Source organism: Triticum aestivum, chromosome 6D, assembly GCF_018294505.1.
Source record: "Triticum aestivum cultivar Chinese Spring chromosome 6D, IWGSC CS RefSeq v2.1, whole genome shotgun sequence".
NCBI lineage: Eukaryota > Viridiplantae > Streptophyta > Magnoliopsida > Poales > Poaceae > Triticum > Triticum aestivum.
In genome coordinates, this window is record NC_057811.1 from 255,719,302 (window position 1) to 255,734,841 (window position 15,540).

At 46.3% G+C, this 15,540-nt stretch overlaps 1 long non-coding RNA gene across 2 annotated transcripts; it reads right to left on the reverse strand.

The window, feature by feature from the left end:
* Positions 1–1,869: 1,869 nt before the first annotated feature.
* Positions 1,870–3,365, reverse strand: LOC123144571 (uncharacterized). 2 transcript variants are annotated; one of them, XR_006471716.1, is made up of 2 exons: positions 2,206–3,365; positions 1,870–2,113 (listed from the first exon to the last, which is right to left on the reverse strand). It is a non-coding gene; the product is annotated as an uncharacterized lncRNA (long non-coding RNA). The 2 variants fall into 2 exon arrangements; XR_006471717.1 differs by having other exon boundaries at positions 2,190–3,365.
* Between the last annotated feature and the right edge of the window lie 12,175 nt (positions 3,366–15,540).

A 15,540-nucleotide genomic window follows, 5' to 3' on the forward strand; every position in this document is an offset into this window, starting at 1 on the left:
AACCGTAGTAGGGATTCCTAGTGATCTCATAGGTGTCGTCCTTGAACCCCGACAACGGCCGAGGAGGGGCTAGGTGTTTCACCGCTTCGCTCAATTTTTTGGAGAATTGGCCAGCCAAGGGCGCTCGTCTCATGTGTAGCGCGAGCTGAGTGGACTGAGTAAACCTTTTGCACGTGGGCACGGCTGCCCCAACTAATGCAATCGTGAGATGAGCCCGCCCGTCATTGGACAAGAAATTGATTGTGAGGTGAAAAAAGATTTTACTTGGAGTGAAGATCCAACAGTGTAGCTATGGCATAAGGTAGATTGAATGGCCTGGAAAGCCCCAATTGGGGTACCTCTGGGTGGCTGAGTTGCCCCAATAGGTCAGAATAATCTTGCACGCTTACCGTGCTAACTCAATTCGAATCCATTTAGTATTTTTTTTTCCACGCAAGATCCATTTTGTATTCGAATACGAATCTATATACATCATTCGTGTGTGTGTATACAGCCGGTCTATTCTGCTAATATCAGTAGAATAGTTATTCTGATAACACTTCCGCACTGCAGGCTCAACGCGAGGGCACTGCACTTTCTGTAGCAAAGGCTCTACAATACAGAGACTAATGAACTTCGTGTCGGAAAAAAATGCACTCGGTGTTTTTTCGGTATTATTTTCGCTCCAATTTTTAAACCGTTTGTTGGAACGAGGCATGTAATATACCGTTGAAAAGCTGTGGATTAGGCGCAACTTCTCCATGTTGAAATTTTTCTGAGATTCATCACGGTTTAAGAGCAGTTTCGAAAATGGCGCAGCACATGACGAGTGACAGCGAGCGTTTTTTCGCGGTCTTTTCTAAATCGCTCGTCGGAATGAAGCAAATGATACACCGTTGGAAACATATCATCGAGGCGCATCTTTTTCATATTTATTATTTTCTCTAATTCGTTACGGTTTAAGAGCAGTTTCAAATTTACTAAATCGCGGAATTTTGTTTTTCAAAAAAATTCAATTTTTCAGTACTGTTTTTGCTCCAGTTTTTTAACCGTTTGTCGAAATGAGGTATGTAATACCCCATTGGAAATCTAGGGACGAGGCGCAACTTTCATATGTACAAATATTTTTTTGATTCCTTACGTTTTTAAGCTAATTTTGAAAATCGTGCGGCGGGCGACGAGTGGCAACAGCCATTTTTTCGTAATGTTTTTTCAAACCGCTCATCGGAATGATCCAAATGATACGCCATTGGAAAGATATCACCGAGACGCAAATTTTTCATGTAGAACGCTCTCTCTAATTCCTTACGGTTTAAGAGCAGTTTAGAAATTACCGAAATGCGAGTACTTTTTTTCACGACACCAAAATCGACAAGTGAACCGCATCGAACCGAAAACCGCACTGCTTTGGACTCGAAACCGCACCGCATCAAATGGGCAAGTGAACTACATGATTTCTTTTATTTAGACGTAAATTTTCTCAGGCGAGGAAGTGGACCGCACTTCACGTCGGGCGTAAGTGAACCGCAACACTATCAAGCAGTGAACCTCATTACTTTTTTGTCGTTTCAGTAACATTTTTTTCTTTGCACTTACGAGATGAACAACATCTGACGCCCGACCGCACTGCTTTCAGACTGAAAACCGCACTGCATCACGGTTTCTTTTGTCAAACGGAAATTTTTCCAGACGTTTTGCAACATGTTTGACAAGTACTCCCTCAATTTTTTTTAGAAAACACAATGTACTGCACCCGTGGGGTTGCCGAACTGCATTTGTTTTTCACAGCAAATTTAATAACAATTTAAAATGCCACTCGGGCGTGGGGCTGCCGAACTGCATGGCCACGGTTTAGCCCACTACACGGGGGAGATAAGTGCACTGCACAAATGATGCAAATAATAAAGAAAAGACACATTTAATATAAGTTTGCACAAGCAAACATCCACATAATAACAGAGAAAAAGAAATTATATACACATGACTGAAACACACACACACAAACACGACTTCACCAACATCCACTCGGAACCGCATGCCGCGACCCACACGGTGTGAATCACATCGCACCCAATAGAAACTGCAAGAACCACCAGGCTCGTCTCGTCTCGTCCACTTCTCGGCCTGCACAATGCTGAGAAAAGACAGTGAGCTAAGAAAGTTGGGAAGGAACCATGAGCAGCCACAAAATGGTAAGGAGTGCACCGCACCAGGACAAGAGTGCACCTTTGCCCCCACCGGAGTGCACTGCGGACTTCAAACTGCACTTGGGAGCTGCTCACACCGCTGAATGTGGGCTGCAAAAACTGAACTTCATTTGAACATCTGCCCAAAATCAAAAAACTGAACAGGAAGATGTCGTTTTGGCATCTCCTGCACTACACCCCTTTTTTGAGACGAACTGGGGAAGATGAAGATGCCAGCGCTGCAATCCATGCCAGCGCACTGCATGCCACGGCTTGCCGAACTGAACGGCGTCGCGCGAGGAAACTTGGCTCATTTTTTAGTCCACGGCGAGCTATAAAACAAAATGAAGTGAGCTTCAAAAGATGCCTCGACGGACTGCACCGCCCAGTTTTTTATGGCTTCAGCAACGTTCCTGTTCTCCACATGGGGTGGAGCTCCCTTTGTCGCTTCCCTTCTTGTGAGCCTCCCGGCTACCATGGTTCAGCTTCGAGGACTGCACGTACACGCGCTCCGCGCCGCATGGACGAACAACGCGAGCTGCACGGGGGCTGGAGGCATCTTGAGCTAGTCGTGGCGTCATCGTCCGGGCTGCTTGCAGAGGTCGCCGATAGAAGGTAGTGGAGGACGGGGGGAAAGAGAGAGGAGGACGGCGATCTCTGGCCACCTTCAGAACCTGCGATCCCCGTCGCCGCGACAGGCTCACCACCTCCCCTCGTACGCGGATCCGCCAGATCCCGTGGTCCGCTCCTCCCCCCAACCTCCTCCTCCGACAGCGGTCACCCACGGCCACCAAAGCCCGGTGGCTAATCGGACGCGTGCTCCGCCAGATCTGGGCGACACCGAGGTGGATCCGTGAGGTATGCGGCGACTAGGAGAGGCCGCGGTGGGCTGGCCGTGGGCGTTGAAGAAAGGTGGAAGAAGGAAGGGGATCCAGGGGCGGTGGCGATTCCGGGAGGAAGAGGAAGCGCGGCGGCCTCGGTCGTGAGGAAGAGGAGGCGCGGCGGCCCCGACCGGGAGGAAGAGTATGGGCGGCGGCACCGGCCAGGCGGAAGAGGGGTGGGGTGGTTGTGGGGCGCCAGTGGGTGGGGTGGAGGTGGGGCGCCACGAGTGGGGTGGAGGTGGGGCGCCGGGGTGGGTGGTGGGTGATGGTGAGGCGCTGCCGAGGGTGGGATGTGTCGGGAGAAGGAGAAGGTGGGGGTCAGGGATAGTGCCCGGGTTGGGTCGTGCTTTTTAGCGAAGGAGAGGTGTTAGCATAATAAGGTCTTAAGAGGTGTAATTAGAATAGACCCATCATATATATATTAAAACTGAGCACAATCCTGCCCTCCCAGACCATCAAGTTTCTGGCCGTCGGATGTGTGTTTTGGGTCACCGCTGGCCGTCAGATGATTATCTAATTTCGTAATTAATGGGCCAGGTGTCCTAGGGAGGATATTCCGGTGGAAAAATCGATGGCCTCTGGTTGATTGGGCCAGGCAGCCCATTTAGTGGTTGGTGAAAGAATAGCCCACCAATTAGCTAGCGTGCGACGTCGCTTCAGTTTAGGTTAAGGACATCGAAGGGGCAGCAAATCCCTCCATTCTCCTCGCAGCCGCCGATGAATCTTCATGCCTCCCATGATGCTGACCAGCCGCCGTTGTCTTCCTTCACCAGCTGCAGCAGAGAGGGGCTCCACTCTCAGACCAGTGAGGCGCGACACCATTGCCACATCCGACGGTGCCATCTGCCATGGCTCCGATCTCCACCGATGCGGGGCCGACGCTTTGAGAGGCCATCAGGTTGGTGTTCGGGCGGTGGACCGCGCTGCAAGTGGCAGTGCAGGAGCGTTGGGGCGGTTGCGGCTCCCACGCCAACGCCGACCAGTTCAGCGAATCCATCCTCTCCTGGTTCTATCGCTCAAGGGTACGTACAGATCCTTCAGCAATCAGCATTGTTCAGATAATAAATAATATGTTCTTCCTTGTCTCCTTGAGGCGTGATCCTGTAGTAAAGTTGATAATGTTTAGTTTAGCATTTGAATTCTCCTAGATCTAGCGGCATGGGGGTCCACTACTCGGCTTTCAGACTAGTGTAGCAGGGATGGTCTCCACTTTCTGGCAGCGTGGGGCTCGAGCCATAAGGAATGATCGTTTTGAGCGACCTAGGTTTGCCTCTACAAGCATAAATCGGCAAGGAAACGGGGGTGCATGCCAACATTCGGTGGAGTCCGCTGGTACAAATCATTCCCTTCCCTTTATCTTGGATATAATCAGTGTTCTCTACTGTTTGGAACGTTGGATTTGTCCTTTCCGAGTGCCTAGGATTAGCCAATCAGAATGTCAACCATTTGATAGGAATTTTGAGCACAAAGTCACAGACACGTGTTCTTTATAGGAAAATTATTAGGGTCCAAGTACTAAAGTGGACCTGTCAATATATCATGAGTAGTGAGGATGATCTTTTTCACTGAAGAAATTATAATATATAAGAGGATATTATGTTCACAGAAAAAGAGAGGATATGTTTTTGGTATTCTTCTCGGTCATTACAGAATTGCACTATTACTATCAATACATCAATTGGTTCAGCTTTTCCTATAGTTTCAAAAAACTAAGGTGAAGGCTTTGAATTTAGTTCTCTATTTCTCGACAAAGTAGGTCTCTTACTTTTTTCAACTGATTTCCTTTATCTGCATGTTAGACTCTCATTTTCTTCATGCTAACTTATCAGCGACTTCGCTCCTCTGCGCAAGATTCTGAATGACCCACTCTTGTGCAGGTCCTCGCATTCATGTTATTTTTTGTACTTATCATCTGATCATCATGATGACACACATTGCACATCATGAATTAGTTACACAGAGAATATACCTTTAATTATTTTTTTTGACTGCCTCTTGAATGTTTCTACTATTGCTTTCAGAAAATTGTAAATTTTGTGTCTACATGTCACTAATTCATCTCATTTGTCGGTTTATTCAAGGACATTTAGAATACGTGTGTTACTTTTTCGTTTCTCCAATAGTATTTTGCAAAAGAAAAAATGTTATATTGGTAGGTCATGTCTCCCATTTGTTCTCTTTAGCTTTTAAGCATGCGAGTTTAGATATTTTAATATTGTAAACAGGAATACTTATGATGATTTAAATTTCATTATAAATCCATATCTTCTTCCAACACATTAGTATATATAATGGCCACATTGGCATGTTAAAATTTCCACTAATTCAAATTATCTAGCTTTCAATACAAGAAGAGACATACTTACTCCCATGTTGGTTGAGATGCTAAGAAACAACCCACTGAGAGGGCTATTATCATATATATGTTCAAACATGGAGTCGCCTGAGGTAATAGTCTTGGTTTTCAAATATAATTTATATACCTACAACATACATCTGTTGCCGGAAGTATATATATATAGATATATGCACATGTACCTTGTGTTTACCGAACACTCACCATAACTGTTGAACTGCAATTCTTTGCCTAAGTAGCTAATATCACTCCACCATTAACATATGAAAATATATCATTATCATTACAGGCACATATACATGCATGCATATACATTGGGTCCCAACACAGGGAATTTCCACTAATAAATCTGCTTCCCTGCTTATCATGCAGTTGTGAAAAATATGCTCATGTGTGACATAAAGCTATCAATGTATGATCTAGGGCATGAGAAATTTCTGTTTGAGTTAGGCATTTGATTTCTGACCATTACAGATTGTATCTCAAGTAATGTTGTCAAGTTTGTTAATCGAGTAAATACTCATATTGATAAGTGATTTTCTTTCCTGAATCGATTGGACTATTCTATCTTCAACTCAAGGGGGAGTTCTCTGTATATGGCATTACAACTTTGAATTTGGCATCGTAAGGCTACGCCATGCAAGCAGCCCTATTAACTTAATTTAACTTGACGAGTATTTGATTTGGGTCCATATAATTGCATCAATCCCTAACATGAAAGTGTAAAGTGGACGGGCGTAGCAACGCGCACCATCAATGATCTAGTATATATATATATAGCCGGTCTATTCTGCTAATATTAGCAGAATAGTTATTCTGCTAACACTTCCAAACTGCACGCTCAATGCAAGAGCACTGCAGTACTGAGGCGAGTGCACTTCCTGTCACAAAAAACTGCATGCAGTTTTTTTGGTATTGTTTTCATCCTAGTTTTTAAACCGTTTGTCGAAATGAGGCGTGTAATATCCCGTTGAAAAGCTATGGATAAGGCGCAACTTTGCAATGTAGGATTTTTCTAGATTCCTCACGGTTTAAGAGCAGTTTCGGAAATTGTGCGGCTCATGACGAGTGGCAACGAGTGTTTTTTTGCGTTTTTTCTAAACCGCTCGTCGGAATGAAGCAAATGATACGCCGTTGGAAAGATATTGTCGAGGCGTAACTTCTTCATATATATTACTCTTTCTAATTCATTGCGGTTCAAGAGCAGTTTTAAATTTACTAAATCACGGAATTTCGTTTTTTTGAAGAAAAAAAATTGTACTGTTTTCGCTCTAGTTTTTGAACTGTTTGTCGAAACGAGGCGTGTGATACGCTGTTCAAAAGCTACAGACGAGGCGCAACTTTCATATGTAGAAATGTTTACGAGATTACCTACGATTTTCAGTTAATTTTGAAAATCATGCGACAGACGACGAGTGGCAGCGGCTGTTTTTCATATAAAAAAAATCAAACCACTCATCGGAATGATGCAAATGATACACCGTTGGAAAGATATTGACGAGGCGCAACTTTTTCATGCAGAACACTCTTTTTAATTCCTTATAGTTTAAGAGCAGTTTCAATTTTACTGAAATGCGGACACTGTTTTTCGTAACACCCAAATCGACGAGTGAACTTCATCCGACAGAAAACCGCACTGCTTCAGACTTAACACCACACTGCAGCAGACGGATAACTGAACTTCATGGTTTATTTTGTCGGACGTAACTTTTGCACACAAGGAAGTGGAGTGCACTTCACATCTGGCATAAGTGAACCGCAACACTATTAAGAAGTAAACCGCATTATCTTTTTTGTCGTTTCCCTAACATTTTTCTGCACTTCACGTTGGAAGAAAGTAACCCGCATTACCTTTTTTTGTCGTTTCCCTAACATTTTTCTCCAGTTCACGTTGGAAGTAAGTGAACCACATTACCTTTTTTTTGTCGTTTCCGTAACATTTTTCTACACTTCACGTTCGAAGAAAGTGAACCGCGACACTATCCGAAAGTGAACCACATGAGGTTTTGTTGTCTTTTTTCATACTTATTATTTTTTCACGCGCATAGACCAGGCGAGGGGACCGCAGGGACTGAGCAAGTGAACTACATCTAATAAGAAGCGAGCTTCTTTGAGATGTTTTGTTTTCTGTTTACCAAGGGAACCACGAAGGATTTTTATAACAAACTGCGTGAGAGAACAAAGTGAGCTTCAAAATATGACTTACGAGCTGCTTGAAGACGAGTAGTGAACCTCTTTGGTAGCACTTCTTTTTTTAGAACACATGAAACTACTAGAGACGAGTGTAATTCGCAATCGAGGGAAGTGAAACACATGACTTATTGAAGTGAAGTACACAGCTTTTTATCTTTTATTTTTTATGAGGCGAGGTGAAGCAGACTGCGCTGATTTTTTAGAATCATTTTTTAGTTTTCTTCGGTTATCACATGAACAAAGTGAACTGCTCGTCGGGTTCTTTACAGAATGAACCACATAGCTTTTTTACAGCGAGCTGCATCATGTACTCAACATTTTGTAGGAAATAACCCACAAAAATAAAATGCACATCCAAGCACGAGCTCGCGCCACCGGACTGCGAGCATGCTCGCCGGTGAACACCCAGCCACACTATAGTGACGTCATAGGTGAACTGGAGTTTTTGCGCCCAAACAAAATCTGGAAAGGCAAAAAGAAAATCATGAACTTCAATACTACGGTAGCCGCACTGCAGCTCCCCGCAGTTAAACATCCAGGAGTTGGAATTGCCTTGTACAGAAAAACTCTCACAAAAAACAAAAACAAAAACAAAAAGCAATCAGGTGCTGGGAACGTCCAGCGCAGCGAGTAGTTCACTCCACAATGAAAAATCTAACCACACGCAGGGGGTGATGTATTGGAGTCCCTTTCTTACTGCAAAAAAATAGCAAAAATAAAAAGAACCACGCGCCATCAAGTGCACAAGAAAATATACGACGCAATTCCCAACAGAACGACACTGGGCAGAGAACTGCTTATACTCTCCTGCTAAATCAACGAACAACAAAAATAAACTGCACTGGGCAGAGAACTAACCAAATAAACTGCACTGGGCAGAGTACTAAACCGACGAAGTTCTTAATTCTCCCCTTTTCTCCTGTGTTTATAATCTCCTGCCAAAACCACAACAAAGCTGAATCACAGAAAAACAGGAACTGAACTTCAAGCATGTTAGAGTATGTTAGTTTAGGGATTAATTCAGAGAGAAAACCGTAGTAATCGGTGTGCCGGCATACTGCATATCACCTATGCGTGTCGTCTCCCTCCTCATCTCAGTGTACTGTAAGCACGCGCACAACCATGGAGGCGCGAACATGGATAGAGGAGGATCCCTCGCGTGAATGAAGATGCAGAGGGGAGCGAGGCGTCGGCTAGTGGCCCCAGCTTGGACACCGTGAGTTGTGGAGGGGCGTCGAACTGCATGGGTAATGAGAGAGGGTTGCGGCATCAGCGGGAGTGCACGCCGGCCGGATCCAGTGGGGTGACGGCCGTGGCTACCCCAACCTCCATTGTGGTCTTCGGCTATGCTCGGAGTGACGCCATGGATCTCCGGTGGATCTGGAGCTGCACTGCATCACTGTTAGGGGCCAAACTGCACACCCAGGAAGAAGTCCACGGCCGGATCTCGCCGGGATCCGATGATTTCCCGGGGCGCCGCCACAGGAGGTAGTCTTGGTGGGCCAGGCGACTTGCCGAAGGGGTAGGTTGGAGCGGCGGAGTAGGAGGTGTTGAAGGAGATGGAGGAGTCAGAGCTGGAGAGGTCGACGCTGTCGTGGGGGTAGGAGAAGGGGGCCCAGGAGAAGAGCTGCCGCGACGGGCCTCCACCGTGGGGACTGGTGGAGGCTGGAGACCACCATGGGCCTTTGCCCTCCGCCGTTGAACTCCACCGAGATGAGCATGGGACCGTGCGGATCCCGCCGGATCCGACACCGCGAGGGGTGTGGTGGTGCCGCGGGGGAGGGTGGCGGTGCGGTGGTGGCTGCGAGGGAGGCTGGCGGCGCGGGCCATGAGGTGGCGGCCGAGGTGGGTTGTGGGGGTGATGACACGATGTGGTGGGGAGGGGATGCACGGCAGCCGTCGGGCGTGGCTTGGGGCAAGGTGGCGATGTGGGGTGGGGAAGGAGAAGCACGGAGGCCGTGTGGAGAGGAGGCTCAGCTGTGGCTAGCTGGTGGCGTGGGGCCCTGGCGGTTTCAGGGCAAGGCGGAGGTGGCTGCGGTGGCTCGGCGGATCGGGGCGGCGGCGTAGAGGAAGGCAGGGCGATGCGGGGCTGTGGCAACTACAGGAGGAAGAAGGTGGGAGAGGAGGTGGGTTGTGTGTGGGCGTGCGGGTGGGTCGGGTGGGCACGAGCGGCGCAGATAGTAGTGGTAGGTTTTGTCACCGTGCAGTTCGCTACGGGGCACTCGTGCGGTTCTTTTTTGTTAGCAGAATAAGCTTCAGGTGTTATTAGAATAAGATCTTAAGGGTGTTACTAGAATAGACCCACCCTATATATATAAGAATAATTCTGCTCCTTTATATATATAATATGATTTACAAATGCAATGATCTCAAATTCATTAGGTTGAATTCAAATTTTGAAACCAAATTATGTCAGCTCAAATGTATGGATCACTAATATCAAGAAATTAATACATGTGCGCAAATTCAAACGAGTATGCATGTTTGATAGATCAATTTTGGTTTGAGCATGAATTACATGTATCGTCATCTCTAATTCAAATATTTGAATCCCTTTTATGTTGACATCTTTTATACACGCAACTAAATATTTGAATCTCCTTTCACGCTCATCTCTCTGTAGGTCTGTGTCGCGTGCTCCTTCATGTAGCTATCACTCTCTTTTCTCCATCTCACCCGCACGCTCACTGCATGTTTCTCCCTTTTTCACAAACACAGTCCCTCACTATCTCTCTCGAGAGGTTTCACACTCTCTCTATCTTTATAGATTACTCGGCTTTATTATATCTCACACCTCTATCGTTCTCTGGTATCTCTCTAGCTACCTAGCATTCTTTTTCACGACCACACACACTCTCTCACTTGCCTTTCACTTTGTCTCTCTCTCTCTCTAGGGATCTCTCACGCATCCTATATGTTTATAAATATGACTCCTACCTCTAAAATTTCTCTTTCTCGCACACACACCGTCTGTCAGGGTCTCCTTTCCCTCTTTAACTCCATTCCAAAACTGACATTATTCCTTTGTTTACTGATCAGACAAGCTCTCTCTCTCTCTCTCACACACACACACACACACAACTCTCACTTCACTCCCCTCCTGACTCCCGTCTCTCTCACACACACACATAAAACTCTCGCTTTCGCACCCCCGACTCCTATCTCTCTCACAAACATTGATCGACCAGCCTCCAGATAGGTTTATCCATCTATCGCACACTCTCTCTTCCACACCCTCATATATGTCTCTCGCGCACTCCTTGTATCTGTGTAGATATCTCGTCACTTCTTGAAATAGGTCCTCCCTATGTAGTCTCTCCCGTGCTCCCTATTTCTTTGTGTAAGAACTCTCTTTCTCCATAGCACACATACACACGCACTCGACACTCTTTCTGCCACCCTCTGTCTATGTCTTTCTTGCATATATTTTGTAGGCCCCTTCGTTTCACGCACCCAGTCTCTCTAGGCCTCCATCACACACAATGTAACTCGCTCCCTAACATTCATGTGTACTTCATGTGACTTCTCACATTCTCTCTCTGTCGCGCGCACACACACACACTCCATCGATCACGGATCCTTCTTCCGTGCCTCTCTCACACACGCATACTTTGATGCATCTCTCTGTTCCTCGATCTTTTGTGTACCTCTATTTCTCTCGATCATGCACACAGACACTATTACCTCATTTTATGTCGATACCTCTCGCACACACTCTCTTTGACACACACACTCCATCCTCCTCTCTCTTTCTCTCTCTCTCTCACACACACGGGATTTTTACAACAATATCCCACTTCTTTGCTCCAATTTACAGAAAATCCCTTAGTATCTTGAAGCCAACCACATTCCTCCCTTACCTCATCAAAAAATCCCAAGGAATATATTTTGAGTGACACATAAGATATTTTTGGTGATATATGTATATCAAAACTACATTTTTTCTTTCAAATTTGTGAATATGTATTATTCTACTCTGGATTCGTTGCAACGCATGGGCACATTGCTAGTTATTATTATTTTTTGCACATTACACAAACGCTAGAGTACATATACGAAGAGAAGAGACGCACGCACACAGTCGGTCTCTAACTGTCTCGCACACATGGGAGTTATGTAACGCACGGTAAACAAATAAACCCATAGGTGCATGATTGCTGCATGCGCGGGTAGAGGGTATGTGGTGCAGCGCACTTCTATATGAAGAGTCAGCTCGCGTGATAATTTGATGTGTAGGAGTTGATGGTCGGGGACCATAAGTGAACGACCTGGAGGTGGCGGCTTGCCAGTCGCCACTGATCGAGTTACGACGTCTAAAAAATCATTTTTTAGCGGTGTAAGAGTTCCGATTTTCAATGGCGCGTTACACAATTTATTAAAACGATTGGTATGGAGCGAAAAATGAAAATCTTGCTGCTAGCCAGGGTTGCTCCCTTCACACACTCTTACCCTCTCCTGATCTTAACAAGATGGGTGGTAGTCATTTTCTCTCTCATCACTAGCGGTGAAAGATCCTACCGGATCCTGTCCGCCGTGGAACGGCGGCAATGCAGCATTGATGCGGTTGCCATCGGTGAGGGAGCAGACACAGTGCTGGAGCATCCCAATGTGCGGACCATGTCGTCCTCTCTCAGAGCATGGTGTTGCCATGTCACTTAAAGCCAACCTAATAGCCCACTGATACAACAAATAGTATATGACCCACCTTTTCCTCTCTCAAAGGTTGTTGGGGCTCGTACTACAGCCGGCTGTAAGCTTGTAATAGCCCGCTTCTCATCTCTCTCCTCTCATTTCTCCTCCAACTAGGCATAATTTTGATGTGGCATCTATTGCCCGCCTACGTCGCTCTATTGTAGTCCCTCTAGTGCTTTTTTCTTTGCGTTTAACATCCAGCCGCATACCAAGGAGATGAGCGCTCAAAAAAATTTATATTTTGCCCCTGGATTGCAATGGAGGAAACACTGGGTAGTTACGCACATGCAAAGTTTTGGCTCAACCTGCAGCCCTCAACTCTCACGCATATTTTACTCCTCTCTCACATCTCTCTGCATGCAGGCTCTCTCTCCCCTCTTCATCTCTCTGCATGGAGCTCTCTCTCTCTCTCCAATTTTGCATGCATGGGACTCTCTCTCTCTCTCTGTGAAAGCATGCCTTGGGAAGGGACGAGGAATATGGGAGAGAGAGATGGGAATTATTGTGGCTGCACGTGTGGTAGAATAGGAAGGGTTTGGAGGGAGTACTCTTGGAAAGAGCAGCACAAAGGCGCAGACCATTGCAGGAAAAATGAGATTTTCTTATAACGAAACAAAAAAAAGGACCGCAGGGAGTACTTGCTCTCACACGGTGCCAGAGCAGACGCGACCTCTCACTGGTTGAGGCATTGAGCCATTGCTCTAGCCAAGAGAGCGCCACTCGCTGCACGCCAGGCTGAACACGCCTCCTCGCCGCATTCAATCGGCTTCAGACTGCCCCGCCTAGCTCCATTGAACCCGCACATGTGCCGGCCACACGTCCTTCTACGAGCCGGCCGGCATTCTAAACACAACGTCAGTTGGCTCCTCGTGTCCGTCCATTATTTAAATGAGGCTAGACGCCTGGCAAGAACCTCACCACACCTCCGCTCCCCATCTCCTCCTTGCACCATTTTCTCCACACTCTCCATAGCATCCGGTGAGCAGGAAGACGAGTTCTCCGGCATAAAAGTCGGCCGGGTGCCCCGACGAGCCTGCCGGATACGATCTAGGCAACTCGTTGCTCCACCTCCCTCCCCACCCCAGGCCGTTAGTACCATGGGCAAGGCTGTAGGCGGGCAAGCCGCTGCTCCAAGCTATCCCCTGGTGCAGCAACTTGACGCCCCAAGCCTACTCGCAGAGGAGTGGCCAGTTACTCCACGCCGGCACACAGGGGAGCACGGCATCCAGTGCACCATGGTTGTCCGCGCCATCCGCGCCAAACATTGGCAGAACCCCAGCTTGCCGGTGGAGGCGGCCAACATGTCCGCGACCGCAGCAGACACTGAGGAAAAGTAGACCATGTGAGTCGTCGCCGCTAGGGTCCCATGAAGGCCACCGCCACCGCGTCGCTGGCATGGACACCCGATGTGTTGCCCGGTTTAGAGTAAAACACCATGGAACCCCGACGCGACCGACATTAGATTATACCTGCCTCTAAAGGCTATTCGTGTTTAGTTAAAAGATGTCTGAAATGTAATTAATTTCGTACGGTCTAGTTTTGTTATGCTAGCACTGATATATTTCTTCCTCTCGGCAGCTAGCTCTGCCTTGCCCTCTGTGGTGGTACTCTACATGGTGTTGGTGCGCCTAATATCGCCATGCCCTTATATTCCCATTGTTTTATTGCCGTCAATCCAATGCCACTTGCCACTTGTAAAATGATGCAATGTCACTGAGGGAATAATATGCTATTGTCAATCTAGTGTCGTCGATAAATCCAATGGTAGTTTTAAAATGACGCAATGCCATCGATAACCCTTTTACATTTTTTTTGCAAACACAGATGTCAATCTCCATATCAGGCGTGTTTGTGCAAATAGAAGTAGATACCTCAATTTTAGTGGAACTCCACAAAACTATAAGGGGTCCCTCCTCCGCCATAGGTAGAAAATGCACCTTTTTCATCAATGCTCTCAGAAGGAATTTGTGTTTTGGCTGTGAACTAAATGTTATTTTGGAGAAGCATTGATGTTGGCAGTAAGAACTAGAGGTTTTTTTTCTTTATTTCTAATTCTCCTCACATTTTTTGGCTTTGAAGTGAATCACTTTACCATAATTGAGCCTAAGGGAAGGCATTGTGAAGTAATAAATAGATAATGGATTGTAGAGTGACATAAGTTTAAACCCTAGTTTATGCGCTATTTCGTAAGGGACTGATTTGGATCATATGTTTCATGCTATGGTTAGATTTATCTTAATTCTTCTTTCGTAGTTGCAGATACTTGTGTGAGGGGGTAATCATAAGTGGGTTATTTTTTCAAATAAGAATAGCACCTAAGCACCGGTCCACCCACATATCAAAATAGTGAATATGAATCAAATAAACATGATGAATGTGACTAAATGATAATTCTCATGTGTCATCAAGAACGCTTTGCTTGTTATAAAAGAACGTTTCGGCATGTCCTTTGTTATAAAAAGAATTGGACTACTTTGTTGCACTTTTCTTACCATTGTTACTTGTTACCCGTTACGAATTACCTTCCTATAAAACTATCTATCGTTGTTACTTACAGCACTTGCAGAGAATATCTTGTTGAAAACCGCTTGTCATTTCCTTCTACTCATCGTTGGGTTCAACACTCTTATTTACCAAAAGGACTACGATTAAACCCTCGTCGGTCATCACCCTTCACCTTGCCGGGGCACTCCGGCCCGCAAAGTCACCCGCGTTGGGCGCCGCCATGGCTGGGCGCTGGCCGACGGGGTTGAGAAAGGATGTGGTGGTAGGAGCCACGCGGGGGGCACGATGAAGAGGCGCTCGTCGGCGCGGGGTCAGGGAGTGGGCCCAACTGGGTCACGACGAGGAAGCGGAGCAAGGCACCGTCAGCTAGGCGTGGGGGAGGAAGACCGAAGGAACATCACCGGCATATGCAAAATCAAAAAAACAGAAAAAGAGGATCGTGCGTCGTATGCCAATCAAAGGGCTTGGGAATCGTTCGTTAGTTTTACCAAAAAAAATTGGTTTGCCAATTACATTTCTCGTAAATTTAAACATGATGCTTTCCATACTTGGCTACTATAGTAGCTAACCATAACTAGCCTGTGACAATATCCAAGAAACTATGGAGGCCGTACGAAAGGTCACACATCTCCTGTACTTGCCCTCACTTATCTGGTCACGAGGAACAGGAAAGTAGGCTAAATCTCGGTGGATGCAAGTAAATTAATTGCGAGCCAAGCAAGATTAACCTAGCAATCATAACCTGAAC